General features: G+C 40.2%; 1 protein-coding gene across 5 annotated transcripts in view; it reads left to right on the top strand.

Moving 5' to 3' along the window:
* The window catches only part of LOC136833122 (DNA excision repair protein ERCC-8-like), a 232215-nt gene that overhangs the window by 172856 nt on the left and 43856 nt on the right, over positions 1-15503 (top strand). The gene's annotated exons all lie outside the window — the stretch shown is intronic.

Consider the following 15503-nt stretch of genomic DNA (forward strand, 5'->3'; position numbering starts at 1 on the left):
CATGACAGTTGGAATTAAAAATTTCACTTGGCCATTGCAAAGGACTAAGAGTGTATAAGTAATACAGCCATATACAGGTATGAAAACTAACCTAAACCTTAGAGGGTTTAACATAGATATTTAATTAAATGTATTAAAACTTTACAATTGTAATCAAGTTAACCTGTAATATGGAAACTATATGAGGAACTACAGAAGTGTCCCTCACTTAAAAACAATTAATACTAACTAGCTTCTAATAACAGCTTGCTTTATATCACTATAGGCAGGATCCTCAGTTCAAGTCTTTTGTAGCAAATTGCTGGGTTCACTTTTTTGCCAGTGTTTACTGCCCATACCACCTGCCATGAGCATAGTCCTTGTAAAAACAAGGAAAATTTTTTAGTCGCCAGATGTGGGCGAGATCTTTAGTATGCTCTGGCAGCAAGTTTTACAAACAGCAAATTTAAGTATCTCAGTGGGGCATAGGGTTTAGTAGGGGTGAGGAAGGGAAGATTATATCTTTCTGGCAGAACTCCGGCAGCAGATATTTAACCCTTCCTCTGAACAACATCAATACAACATCATTGTTCAGGCCAAAACCCAGTAACATCAGTCGCCAATACCCCCAAGGTTAACCACATGGAGGAAGTAGAGGAATCTTTTCATGGAATGGAGTTCACATTCTTATTAAAAAATATAAAGTGGACATTGCCATCAAAATGGCCCTGCTGAACCCAGAAGGCTAAGGGACCAAATTTTAGCTAGCCATGGGAGAAACCTTTCAGAAGGAATTCTATTCCCCCATGCAGCTATCGTTGCTGAATAGGATCTTTCCCCCCAAAAGGGATACTGGGATCCACCTAACTCAGACTGAAATGTCTACATTTTTGGAAGGGTATAATTAAGCCCAGGACTTCTGCCCCTTGATTAACAGGCAGTTGCAGTTCAGTTGCTGAAGCTCAGTTAGACTAGTCAAGCTCCCCAAAAGGGATACACGGTTTCTGCAAGCTCCCCAAAAAGGACACAGTTTGCTGCATTTGATCAGTTCTGTCCAAATTGAATTTTTATTGACCTGTTTGTGGCAAGTTTGTATAAAGGGACATGAACATGATTCTGAAAAGCAAAGTCAGTCAGTCATGTATGAAACCAAAGTGTAAAAAGCACTACACCAAGGTGTAAAAGTGCTACATCCTGTAACTGAAAAGTGAGTATAGATACAGATGCCGCCCAAACAAGGTCTGATGTTAGAATTCCGACTAGAAACAACAAATGGGTCAGTTTGGAATACTGTACAGAACTTCAGATTAAAACATAATAGGGGCTCCAAAACTCACCCCTGATGATACTGATAATCCTTGGCAAGATGCTTCATTGTGCACTTTCTCTCCCAATGGCGAGTAGGTAATTAATGAGAGAAAAACTTTGATCGAAGTTGTAAATGTAGAATTTACAAATGGCCGCATTCCTTAATACAGAATGGCACCTGGTACCATCCTCACCAGACTTGGAGAAACCACTAACAGAAATGGTTTTCTTACCTGTGCCTATAGCATTAAAAACTAAAGAAATCGCCCATTACCATATCAGTGAAAAATGGATCCCTACTTTCATTTTGAATAAGACCCAAGTTCTCACCATCTCTACTTTCATTTTAATAAGACCCAAGTTGCTCACCAAGTAGCCCCAGCCTACTGTCCCTTCACTTTCAGAAATATTAATCATGTGAAGACAGCTTTTTCAGAATTGGTAGTGACTAAAAATAAGAAAAAATGGCAGAATTAAAACCATCTGCCACAGTCATCCCAGTTTTGGGAAATTCCATTAAAAGGAATGGGCAATGCTGCAACTCCTTTTTGAAAGGAAAAAGCTCCCTTTAGATACAGCTGCTCAGCAGTTTGGAACCCCTATGAGAAGACTCTCGGAGGGGACAGCCTCGTCAGAATTTTATGCTAGGCTCCGACTCCTTAGCATTATAACCTCTACTACCTTGCTGGAAGTTGCCATCTAAAAGCTTCCAGAAGATCCCAGGATAATTTTTGCTGTTGAGGCCAAAAGTCTTATGAGAACCCGATGCAGAAAGCACTCTTTGACTTCCTAGAATGGCGCATAAAAGTGTGAATGGAAGCATTGGAGAGCTCCATCAAATCACTCTCAATGTCACTGCATTATTACATTCTAACCCTTTCTGTAAGGACCTGTTTTAGTCTGTTGTGGCTCAACTCTGGAGCATGTCCACCAACAGAATTGTAGTGGCCTGCGCTCCTCTGGGAAAGGGGAATTCAGGTGAAACAAAGAACCCAAAATTTCCTTTACCCAACCCCAAACAAGGCTCAGTTCGATCAAAAATCATATAAGCCTTCAGTCATCCCCAAATTTTTCCCTCAAAAACAGGTAGGTGGTCAGAAGGGACAATTCCCTGCAAAGGGATGACAACAACTTCAAGGCCATCATTTTTTCACAAGGTCCAAAAACCATCTCATTGGGAAAAAGGACGAAAAACAACACCTGGAATGTCTATCAAATGGAAGGCAGAGGAGGGGGCAGTTTCCCAAGAGGAATTATATTGGTTTGGGGTCAGCTTCAATGACATCACAGACAATGGTTTTTTTCCCTGTTGGGGACAGCATTATTTATATGTACAGCTGCCCAAATTAGAATTGGCAGAGTTTCAGTAATTTTTTCGATCACCTGCCTGATCTTACGATTCATGCCCCTAATTAATCTATTTTTCTGTTAAGATGGAATAAATCTTATGTAATGGCATTAAAACAGTCACTGTAATCTTTAGAACATCGGTTTTTATTATGTAAAACTTTTTCCATATAACAATTCACGTGAACAAAAGAAGTGATAAAATGTTGTATTTAACCACTTCCATAATACAGTGTTGCCACATTTTGGCAGTCATTGCCTAAATTTTAAAGTCATTTAACCCATAGCTTTCCTTGAATCAGTCTAAAAGATCATTTCCCTTAACTTCATTTTAAGTTAGGCTAATTTTTTTGTCATTTACTAAAACAGTTTTAAATAGATTTAAGCTACCATAATTAGAAAATCCCTAAATGCTGTCAATCTGATGTCGTCTGCATTCGACGATCTGTCAGTCAAGACATTCCTGTTTCAGTTTCTGCTGCAATGATTGCACAAACAACCATCCTTTGATGGCTCTTTATTCAGTCATTATTGATTTATCGGTCAAACTCACCTGAATTTTGTCACGCCCCTTCACGTTGAACATGGATCCTCTGCCTAAAGAAACATCCCCTGCTCAGCAAAAAAACAATTATTGCACTGCTTTTGGTGTAAGTTCCTGTTAGAGAGATATCAAGAAGGCTTAATATACCGAAGAGGACCATACATAGAGGATCAAACTGTTTGAGAATGCAAAGTTTAGAAAATAGGAGAAGTGGAACTCAGGGAATCACCACAAGAAGCGAAGACAATATGATTGTTGCAGCTGTCAAAGAACAACCCTGCCACCAGTTGCTGTAAAACAGCAACTTGGACTGCAAAATATTGTGCAGACTGTCTGGAATAGATTGCATGGGACAGGAATGCATCACAGGATTCAGGCAGGAAACCATTGCTAACGTCAACAGCATAAATGAAGAAAGTCAGAATTTGCCCTGCTATATCTTCCAGAAGATCGTCGTTCACGGAATTCAGTTATTTTCTGTGATGAAAGGCAAATGCGTCTTTGTCATGGACAGACAGTTTCATTGTTGGTGCAAATAAAACTAGGTAAGCCTAGTGAAATTTTTGACTTATTCATAAAATATGAGGCACGCCTTTTCTTTAAGATCAACTTGTTTATTCCTATCATAAACTGATATAGTATATACTTGAGTGCATTACGTTATATATAAAAAACTAAGACAATTTTCTTTAGTTATCTTGTAGATAGCTGTCTTGATATATAATTTCAGTTCATACCTGTAGACTATTAGAAAACATTATAATTTTTTCATTTTATGTTTAATTATAAGGTAGGTCTATGTTATAACAGATATAAAAATGGAAGAAAATATGTCTTTGTAAAGTTGTAGACTACTGTTCTCAGTCTTTATATAACTTAACTACTCTCTATTGAATTGTCTATCAGTTGAAATAACATTTTCTAGTCGAAAGAATGAAAATAACACTGCGTCCTTCAAGGCATAGTGGCAGAATATCACCTGGGTTAGGGGATGGGTGGCTGCCAGTGGACCAGGAGAGTTACTGCCATTGATGAACGTTCTGAACCACAATCAGTATATCAAATTTTACAGGACAATTTAGTAGCCTCAGTTCGAAAACTATTATTGCCATATCCCATGCCAGTATATATCGCCACAGACAATTCTAACAGGTCCTATTTGCAAAGGTTGTATAGCAATGGTTCCACATAAATCAGAAGAAGTTTGTATTATAAAGCCTTTATCAGAACCCAATAGAAAACCTTATGGTCCTACAGACCAACAATGGGATGTTAATAGTGCTTAACCAAAGAGAAATTACAAAGCATGGAATAGATATTTGGGAAAACTTAATGTTTGCAGCAAACATTAAGAGTCGTTTGCACCAATGTCAAATAGGATAAGATTGTGCCAGATTCAAGGGTCCTATACATAGTTTTAATGAGTTGTGCTGCCAAATATAATCCTGACCAATTTTTTCAAGTTAGTTTAAGTGTTTTTTTGTATCTGACTTAACCTTAATTTCAGCTATTTATTAAAATTTTTTATTTGGTATACTAAAGGTTGTGTTATGACTGAATTCCTGTTAATTCATCTCTCTCTCTGCTTTTTATCTCTCATCTCTCTGTAAATTTTATAAATTTTACCATTATATATTTTATTTTTAATATATATATATATATATATATATACATATATAAATATTATACAAAAACACATTATTTTAATAAGATGTTTTATATATATCTCATCCTTGTAATATGGATATGTTTATTTTCATTTCTTTGTTGTTTTCTGCAAAATTACAGTAAGTGGTTGTCATGGATTTCTAAACTTGTTTTTTATGTATCTAAATATATTTTGTTTGTATTGGACTAGCTATATATAAACAGTATATATATATATATACATATATATATTTATATAAATATAGCAGAATATGGTATATATATATGGATAGAAATAATAATTTGGGTATTAAATTGTAAAATCGGAAACAGACTTAAGAAAGTTACTTTTCATATTTCCTGTCCTCTATTGCAAAATAATATGTAAATGGAGAATATTACTGTGTGAAACTGATTCTTAATTTTTAATTTCTATTTAAAAAGAAATGAATGCAGCTACATCAAAATTAATGAAAATGCTTTGATGGAAGGAAGGATTTTGCCTTAATTATTCGTCAGCTTTGAGATGAAAACAGTTTAAACGTAGATTGCGGATGAAACAGGATAACATGCAAGGAATTAGATTAAAAAAAGACTATTGTAAAATTTTTGATTTCTTATGATTGCCTTTTTTAGGAGATAGCTAGGTCTGAGTAAATTATGTTAAGCAGTAATGAATAGGATAAGAAAAAGGAGAACATGGCCAAAAAAAAGGATAATGGGAATAATCAAATAAAGCAATTAATATAGATACTGTACTGTTGATTTAAATATTGTCACATGACGCATCCGAGAGATATACTACTGAAAATAGACCTACTGTAGGATAATCAGGTGTCAGAATCAGAAGTCAAATTTAGGCCTACTAAAGTGTCATGCCAATTATTTTATTGATCAGAGGACAAAATTATGAATTACACTTTGCTATTAAAGCATATGACAGGCTAAATGTATTAGTTTTGGCATAGGTGACGAATGACGACCGCCAGTTTTCAAACCACGTTGGGTCAACGTCAAACTGACAAGCAGAAGTAAAGCCAAATTCCAAATGCTTCTGGCTGTCACGATTGAAAAGCAAATAATCTGGCACCTGCATATTGCAATATTTCCATAACGAACAATGAATAAAGAAATCTATGCCAATTTTTCTTTGGCCGATTGTGACATCAGAAAGGCCCTGTTAATGGGGCCCATAGAGAAACATGCACATATTTGCCACCAAGTATGTCTCTTCAGTGTCCTCAAAAGGATTCCTCCAAAAGAAGAGTGATCCCTCAACCAATTAACATTGAACAAGCATATTGTTTGCGAAAGTTTCGGATAATTACCGTTGCCTAAGTACATTGAATCATTCTAAAAAGGGACCCAGACAGTTTCTATAGATCTGAAAGATGCACACTGGCACATCCCTATAGCTGTTTAAGAGAAGCCCCTTCCTAAGGTTCCGGATAGGAAAAGATACATACAGATTCAAAGTCATGCCCTTTGGGCTAAACATTGCCTAAAGAATATTTTACAAAATTAGCAATGGTATTCGTTTCTGAGAACTCAAACAAAGAGATCTGGGGAACCCACAAGGAAAGAGTGCTTGAAAAACCTAAGATCAATGGTCAGCAGACTATAGTAGTCAAAAGTTTTATTATAAATTTGAAAACATCTTGCAATCATCCCCAGCAGACACTTTCAGTGGCTGGGACTGTGTTGGGATACTCTTCACGGCCTGTTGCTCTCCCCATCATACTCAAAACAGAATAAGGCAAGTCCTCAAAAAGGTACCTTGCACAGCCCAGAGTTTCAGATGACAATCAGAAAGTATGATGGGCCTGCAGCAGTTCTCATCAGTAATAGATCCAATACATAGATTGCAACTAAAAAAATGTGAACAAATTCTGGCTATCGCATGCAAGAAAAAAGATTGACTGACCTCATCAAAGGATTAAAAGAGTTGGGGAGATACTTTGGCCTTGGATTTAGAAGGAATCTTTGGTGAAACAGGTGGCCCTGACTCCTCCATCTGTATGAGTGACAAAACACACAGATGCCTTGTTGACAATTTGGGAGGACATTGGGAGGATTGTCAGGGGGCAGGGAGGTGATCAGGTACTTTGAGGAATTTTATATCAATTTCCTGGAGCTGATGGCTGTCTTTTTGTCTCAAAAAAACTCAAACCTCCAGAAGAAAGAGAACATAACCACAATATTACATCAAGAGGTCTGGAACGTTCACCTCCATCAATATGGTAATGTTAACCATCCTTTGATGGCCATCCATGCAAGGAAGTGGCACATGTCTGCAATTCACCTCACAGGGTGTCTCATTGTAATAGCAGACTCTCTATCAAGGAAAACGACAGCCTCAATAGAATGGATGTTGGACAACCACTCTTTTCAAACAATAGCCAGCATGCTTCCACAATCGGAAGTGGACCTGTTCGCCACATACTAGAATCACAAACTCCTAATATATGTGTCTCCAAGCCTAGACAGTCAAGCAACAGCAAGAGATGCCTTCCTTAAGACTGGAAGAAGGGGAGGACGATATCTTTTTCCTCCATTGTCCCAGATTTCAAAGGTTTTGAGCAAACTTCTAACCTTCATAGGAACAGTGTGCTTAATAGCCCCAAATTGGCCAACCAGGCATTGGTTCCTATTACCTCAACAACGGACAAAAAGATCAATTCCACCAGCGTCTGCTGTTCTATCCCGGACAGTAGGAGGGAAAGTCTCTTACGCATCCTCCTTTCTGAGCCGAGACCTTCACGTATAGATTTTTTAAAAATTGTGATAAATTACTCACCCAACATTGCTAGGTACCTAACGCAAAAATTACGGACATATGTCCGGTGTTACCAGTCCGTATGGAAGATATGGTTAGATCATATCCATACTGAGAGCCCAGTTGAGATTTCTATAGAAACACTTTATTTTTCTCATATACCCTTTTAAAGACAAATGCCTTGTGGTTACAACAGTCACGGCATACAAGGCTGCATTAACGGAACCCTTGCTTTATGGATTCGGGATTGACTCCAGTTTAGAAGTAGTCACTTCCCTTCTGCAGTCTTTTGCTCTACAAAGGCCCACTCCTGAAAAGCTTCCAATTACTTGGTCCCTGAGCAAGGTGCTTAGACTTCTATCAGCGCCTCAATTCAGTGGGCCCAATACAACCACAACACGCAGGCTACAAAAGGTGATCTTGATTGCATTAGCATCAGGAGCCCGTATTAGTGAACTGGCTTCTCTGAGATGGGGACGATACATCACGCAAATAGCTGACCATCAGTTATTATTGTCCCCTGGCCCATCATTCCTGGCCAAGAATATGGATCCTTTAAAAGGATATCCATTCTTATGAAAAAACTCAATTTAGTAGACAAGACATTATGCCCGGTTCAAGCACTTAAGGTTTACCTAGAGTCATGGCAAACACCCCAGAACGTCCTGTTTTCCTACACCCAGCACAAACTAACCACTCTCCCTACAAAGGCTGAGAATGATTGTAGTGTTTCTCATTAAAATGGCAAATCCACACTCTTCCCATAGGTCACATGATGTTAGGAAAGTAAGTACATCTTTGGCCTTCTTCAGAAATGTCTCTTTCAAAGAAGTCTCCAAATGTACAGGGTGGTCGTCAGTTAAATTATTGCCACAGGCTCAAACAAATTCGACTACACTGTGTATCAGTAGGTGGCATGGTTAGTCTTAATCCCTAGGTGCTGCAGCAGAAAATCCCTAAGTGCTGCAGCAGAAAACCAGGGGTCTTATTGACGGTGGGTATGCTAACTATCGCTGGGAGAAGGACGACAGTACTACAACCAAACCCAGCATGCTTAGGTAAGCCACTGTAAAACTACATCCTAAAACGTAAGTTCGTGTATAGTTTCTTGTTCCTTGGTATCAAAACCTGAAGAGTATTTGTAATAAAGAATGGGACTTGAAATCTGTGGCTTGACCTTGGACTGGAAATGTTATTTCCTTTGGGTTGTTGGGATTAAAAAGTGAGAGCTTATGCCTTTTTCGTCACCTGTCAATTTCTTTGTAAAACACCTTGAGGACGAAACAGCGACTACGCTATCAAAAAACAGGTTTTGACGTAAGAAAAACCTATTTTTGGTAGTCGCTGTTGAGTCCTCAAAACCCTCCCACTTCCCTGACGAAAAGGCATGGGATTTGGGCAAGGGATCAACCTGCACTGACCAGCAGAAAGTATGGCTCCTTGGTCTTTTAAAGGCCCAGTTGTAAACAAGAGGGGGGATGCACATGCACAGTAGTCACTTCTCTTTCTTGCAGGTTCTTTTGACGTTGGAAAAACTGAGTTCAGCTTCACTGAAGATAAGGGAAAGTGCCCTCTTATATTTGAGTCCATTATATACTCCATCACGTGTTATAATGTTAACCATTACAACACAATACCTGGCCAAAAGACCAACCAGAAGAGAATTCTCTGATATTAGTTTGGTCACCATGGAGCTCTGGTAGACCATGGGAGGTAATTCTTGGGGACTCAACAGCAACTACCAAAAACAGATTTTTCCTACGTCAAAACCTGTTTTATTGCTAAGGCATAGTACTTCTAGTAGTGGGTCTGAGCTTGACAGACTGGAGTTTATATTGTAGGATCCACACGTGGAACCTACGCCTTCATCGCTCCAGCCATTAATCCCACAACAACCGTCCCGCGTCCAACATGCGGACCAAAGAGCACAGTATCAGTCATGCACCTTTTGTACATGCATCTTTTTTATTGTTATTCTCATATTCGGTGTATTGCCATCATCATATGCATTACACTGTCAGTTTCTCAGCTGTGTGTATAATTAACCTCAGTCCTGTATCATGTACCAATTTATATGTATATTTCCATCTGCCAACAAACACAAGTGATTGTGTTTAATCTCTATTTTTACCTGCCTGATGTCAGGCTCTATTTCCACTCGTAAGAGCCTCGACCTGTGTGTTTGTTGTCTGAATAAATTAGTAAACTGAACTCAAACTAATCATACCTGCCTTCTACATTGGTGACCCACAGAGATGACTGACCCAACGATGCCCAGTCTCCAGCAAAACCACCACCTCCATATGTCTACCTCCATTCACACCCTTCAAGTATTAATTTTGAAAAACTAACAATAATTAAACGAAAAAAAGAAGTAGCAAAGCTGAAATAAAAATGCATCAAAACATCCATCAAATTAAAAAAACCCATAAGTGTGGTTCTTCAGGGCAGAAACAATTTTTCAGATCCAAGAAAATCACTTCAGCAACAGGCAAAGCAGACAAGACCATCAATTCTTGCTGGATGACGTCTTCAAGCAAATAGCAGGATGGTTCTAAGAACCACAAACCCGTCACCTGCAAACTGCTGAAGGACCATCTGAAGTCATCCTTCAGCATGTCACCTGCCCTGAGAGCCAAGAAATTCCTCAACTATGTGGGGCACCCATAGGAGATGATTGACCATTGCACATCTATAAACAGTTGCAGCGGCTCATCACACTGCCTGCCACAGGCAGCCAACCTGAGTCATTCCTAGACCTTGTGAGAGAGGTACTCCTCACAAGACTACCCAGCCAAACAGTGGGGCCCATGCCCAGCCCCTCCACCAGGCCAATGAAGAATTCCTGAAGCTGGTTGATGCAGTGCACATGGCCCACAAGACAGTGGAGCCACAGCCAACAGCCAACAGACAAGCCCACCACAACCAACATGGAATCCAACAGAGACCCAGAGGAACCAACCACCCCCATTTACAAAGAAATCCAAGTCATCAAGGGGAGGCCCAGAAAAAGAAACCAGAAGGAATATGCTGTTTACACTGGAAAAGAAACTCCCCCAAGCAAGTCAACAAAGGGGCCTGTTTTCAAAAACATGAATCTCCAGAAGGACTATCAACTAAATGTCAGCTGTGAGCAGACTGGTTTGCCTCATAAGAGAAACTGTGCCTCCCCACTGCTGTCTTTCTTTCGAATGAAGGAGCTCTGCTTCTTCATCAGAGATGAGAGGTCTGACATGGAGTTCCTGTGGACACTGGAGCATGCAGGTCATTTGTCCCAGCCAGTCCAAACAAAAGACTCCAACCCTGCTCCCCACCAACCTCCACATATCCACTGCCAGCAGAGCACCACTCACATGATGTACAGAAGATGGGAGATGAACATGTCTTTCAATGGAAAAGACTACAGTTGGACCTTCATCACGGCAGAGACATGACGATAGCACTGTTAGGAGCAGTGACTTCCTAACAGGACACAACCTGCTAGTGGACATAGCATCAAAACAACTGATCCTAAGAACAACTCCAACATCGTCTCCTCAACAGCCACTGCAGATGTACCACCACCACACCATCACCAAAGCAGTCATAAACAACAAATATGCCCAATGCAGCAGCCCCACCACCAGAAGTACAACAACTTCTACAAGAATACCAAGAGGTCTTGTAAGATGACCTGCAGCACAACCTAACCAAGCCAGCAGAACATAACATCCAGCACCACATAGAAACAGAAGGATCCCCGATCCACTCATGTTTTAGACGTTTAGCCCCAAAGAAGCTCACCTATGCCAAACAAGTGTTCAAAGAGATGGAAGAAGCAGGAATATGCCAAAAAGCCCCAGCCTGTGGGCATCACCTCTTCACATGGTACCAAAACCCAACAGAACATGGCACCCATGCGGATGGACTAAACATCAAAACAAAACCAGATACAGTAGATACCTGTTACCAAATAATTGTCCCACACACATGAAACAAAGCCAGATACCCATTTTGATAGCTTAAACCAAGAAAAACCCTGTAGAAACATATACCAAGTAAATGAGTTTTATCACAAAAAGGTGCATTTATTCACCATGAAAAACAGTAATTAGTGAATATTTCTCAGTGAAAATGGGCAAATTTTCTGTGAATGATGGCTTATGTTCCCAAGTCCCAGAACCATGAGAAGGAAGATACTGTATAGCAGACATAACCAACCAAATGAACAGTGCAAAGATCTTCACCATAATAGGCCTGCCGAAGGGTTCAGTCCCATCTAGAAAAGACACGTTCACCCCCTTCAACACCTGCACATTTACAGCTGTTTTGGCCTTCGCAACTTTGGCAATTTTCAAAGACTGATGGACGAACTGCTCAGCAACCTTCCATTCTGCGTGGTCTGTGTCGACAACATCCTCATATTCAGCCCCAACTTTAAGGAAAATCTCAAAGACGTTAAGAAAGTACTGCAGATACTCAAAGAAAATGGACTCATACTAAGGGAAGACAAATGCAAATGGGTCAAAGAAAATGGTGGAGTTCCTGGGACACCAAGTAACCCCAGAAGGCATTAAACCCCTACCAGAAAAAGTAAAAGCAACCACAGACTTCCCAAAACCAACAGTAGTTAAATCAGTGCAAGAATTTTCAGGACTGATCAATTACTATCATAGGTTCATACCTAACATTACTAAAATAATGAGTCCCATATACGAATGCCTAAAAGCAAAACATAAAAAATGAATATGGTTAGAAAATCAAGATTTCTTTTAGCAAAACAAGCGATAACCTCTGCAACCACATTAATCTTTCCTTTACCCCATAGGTCCCTCATGTTGACAACAGACACAAGTGACATGGTGATGGGCACCATACTCGAGCAGGAGGCATGCGATAGTGGTCATTCCTGGCTGGTGTTCTTCAGCAAAAGCTAATGGCAGTGGAACAGAAATACTCCACTTTCGACAGAGAGCTCCTAGCAGTCTACAAAGCAGTCCACCACTTCCACCACATACTCGAGGGACAAGTTTGTAGTGCAGACAGACCATAGACCATCAACCCTTGGTGCACACCTTCACAAGGTCAGCAGACTCATGGTCAGCATGAGCAACAGTGGCACCTGTCAGCGATGGCTGAACACTCCTGCACCATCAAATACTTGGAAGGTTCAGCAAACACCGTGGCAGACTCACTATCAAGAAACTGCGTCAACAACATCCAACTCAGGATAGCCTATCCCAAAATAGCAGAAGCCCAAAGAGATGACGCGGACTACACCAGTGACTGTGGTGGGACAACCCCACCCTTACATGGTGCGACCTGTCAATCAACAGTGGAGAGACAACCATCACCTGCAAAACGGGTACAGGACTGCCCTCACCCATACTTGCCAGAAAACCTCAGAAGAAAAGCCTTGACACTCGCCCACAACCTGTCCCACCCATTAGGAAGGTCAACTGCCTGAATCTTAGCAGAGTGGTACATCTGGTGGGGAATGAAAAGGATGTAAAAACTGGACAAGAGAATGCATCCTGCGTCAGACGTCAAAAATCACAAGACACGTCGAGAGCAGATAGGAGAGTTTAACACAACACACTGCCAGCTCGCCCACATCCACGTCGACATAGTGGGACCCTACCCCCTCCGAGGAGTACCGACATGTTCACCATCATAGATAGGATTACCAGGTGGCCAGAAGCAATACCAATATGACAACAGACAGTGTAAAGCTGTGAAAGCCCTCATCAAATGGGTCAGCAGGCATGGAGTCCCCCAGGTCCATCACAAGCAACAGGGGAGCCAACTTCACATCCACCCTGTGGAATGCCCTCACAGACAGTCTGGGGACAAAATAACACACGTGACGATGGCCTACAACCCAGAAGCCAACGGCATCATCGAGAGGTACACCAGTGTTAAACACATCATTCACCGCCAGATGTCAAGGTGGAAGCTGGTCTTACTGGGCCTGAGAATGACACTACCACATGCAGCATTCAACTCATCTCCAGAAGAAACTATACAACCAAGCACTAACATTGCCAGAAGATGCATTTCAAGACCAAACAAGCTCAACATCCCCATCTGACACCTGAAAAAAAATAATAGAAAAGATAATGCCAGGCAAGACGACCTACCATGTGACCAGAAAGGTGTATATCCCCAGCGAGCTGCAGAACACAAAACATGCATTCATACGGTTAGACGTACACAGAACCCCCCTTCTCCCCAGCCTACTCAGGACCATACCGCATCATCAAGAGCCAACCCAAGGCATACCAGATGACAGTAGACAGCAGAACAATGTGGGGTTTCCATCGATCATCTGAAACCAGCATACACACCACACACTGACCTACAACCGTAGGCCTCTCCAAGGTGGGGAAGCCTGTTGGGTCCACACATGGACCCCACACACCTTCATCGTACCCGGCCATTAATCCCACAACAGCCCTGCACGCCAACACGTGGACCAAAGAAACTCAGCATCTGTCTCACATCTTTTGTACATGCATCTTCTTTATTGTTATTCTTATATTCAGTGTACAGTATTGTCATCATCATATGCATTACACTGTCAGCTTCTCAGCTGTATGCATATTAACCTCAGTCCTGTATCATGTACCAAATTATATGTATATTTCCGTCTACCAACAAACACAAGTGATTGTGGTTAATCTCTGTTTTTACCTGCCTGATGTCAGGCAAGCTACATTTCTGCTCGCAAGAGCCCTTTACCTGTGTGTTTGTTGTCTGAATAAATTAGTAAGCTGTGAACTCTGACCCTTACTCATACCCATCGTCACAATATCTTAAGTAACATTCGCAGGCAGCCCAAGTGAGGATACATCTATCCACTAAATAGGGGACTTGCTGGAGACTTGGGGAATTATTTGGACATGAATTCATTAAAGTACTGGTATTTCATGGTGTGTTCCATCTAGTTAAAAAAATAGTTATATTAAGAACCAGTATAAATTGCTATTATTTTTGAGAAATTGGCAACTGCACCAGTAAGTCTCGAACACAACTGTTTTTGAAAGAAAATATCCTTAAACACTAATACTGCATAATAGCACTGTACAGTATGTACTAGAAATGGAAAAATAATACAAAGCAAAAACAAGGAGAACAGAAACATTTTGTAAGAACAACTTAAATCATAGAGGTGATGCCCTATTTACCCTTTGAGAGTTCAACAGCATCATTGCCCAACTGCTGCGATTCTGATGAAACCAACAGTTGAAAGATTTTGGCTATATTCAGTGTGTACTTTTGGAATTTTTATTTTTGTTGCTTCCCAGTTTTGAACATACAGTACTACAAACCTTGTATAAGAACAGCTGTAGGCCTCAAAAAAATTTATCTCTCTTCTCAAGTCTTAGTTTCAAGTGGGACACCAAATGTGTACACAGCATCAGTAATGAGGTGTCCAAGACAAATTAACAGGTAGGAATGAGGCAACACAGGCCAAATCCACATTAACTTGTTATTTGGAATTGACATCTTAACAATGCATAGACCTTTAATGCTTACCACACATATCTAGTGTGTGACTATTAAGATTGTATGCTGCACTACATTATGGATATAAAATTATTTTTATAACGGCATTCCAAATTTTAATGCTTCCTACACACCAGCAAGTGACTATTGCGAATGCATGCTGCAGTACAGTAGCAGATATAAAATTATTTATATATCAGCATCCTAAATAAACTACTAGGATATTGGTAAATTTCACAGAGAAGTAAGTTTATTTATTATGAGAGAGGATCCGTGGCAGCCCATGTCACACTTTTGAATGGTTGGGTGCTTACAGTGACCAGTTTTGAGCAAGTTTAATTGTAATCCTAGTGTCATTGTTGTACACAAGTGAGTATAGGCACTGATCATATTTTGCCTATAATTGTTATGATG

This window comes from Macrobrachium rosenbergii, chromosome 51, assembly GCF_040412425.1.
Source record: "Macrobrachium rosenbergii isolate ZJJX-2024 chromosome 51, ASM4041242v1, whole genome shotgun sequence".
NCBI lineage: Eukaryota > Metazoa > Arthropoda > Malacostraca > Decapoda > Palaemonidae > Macrobrachium > Macrobrachium rosenbergii.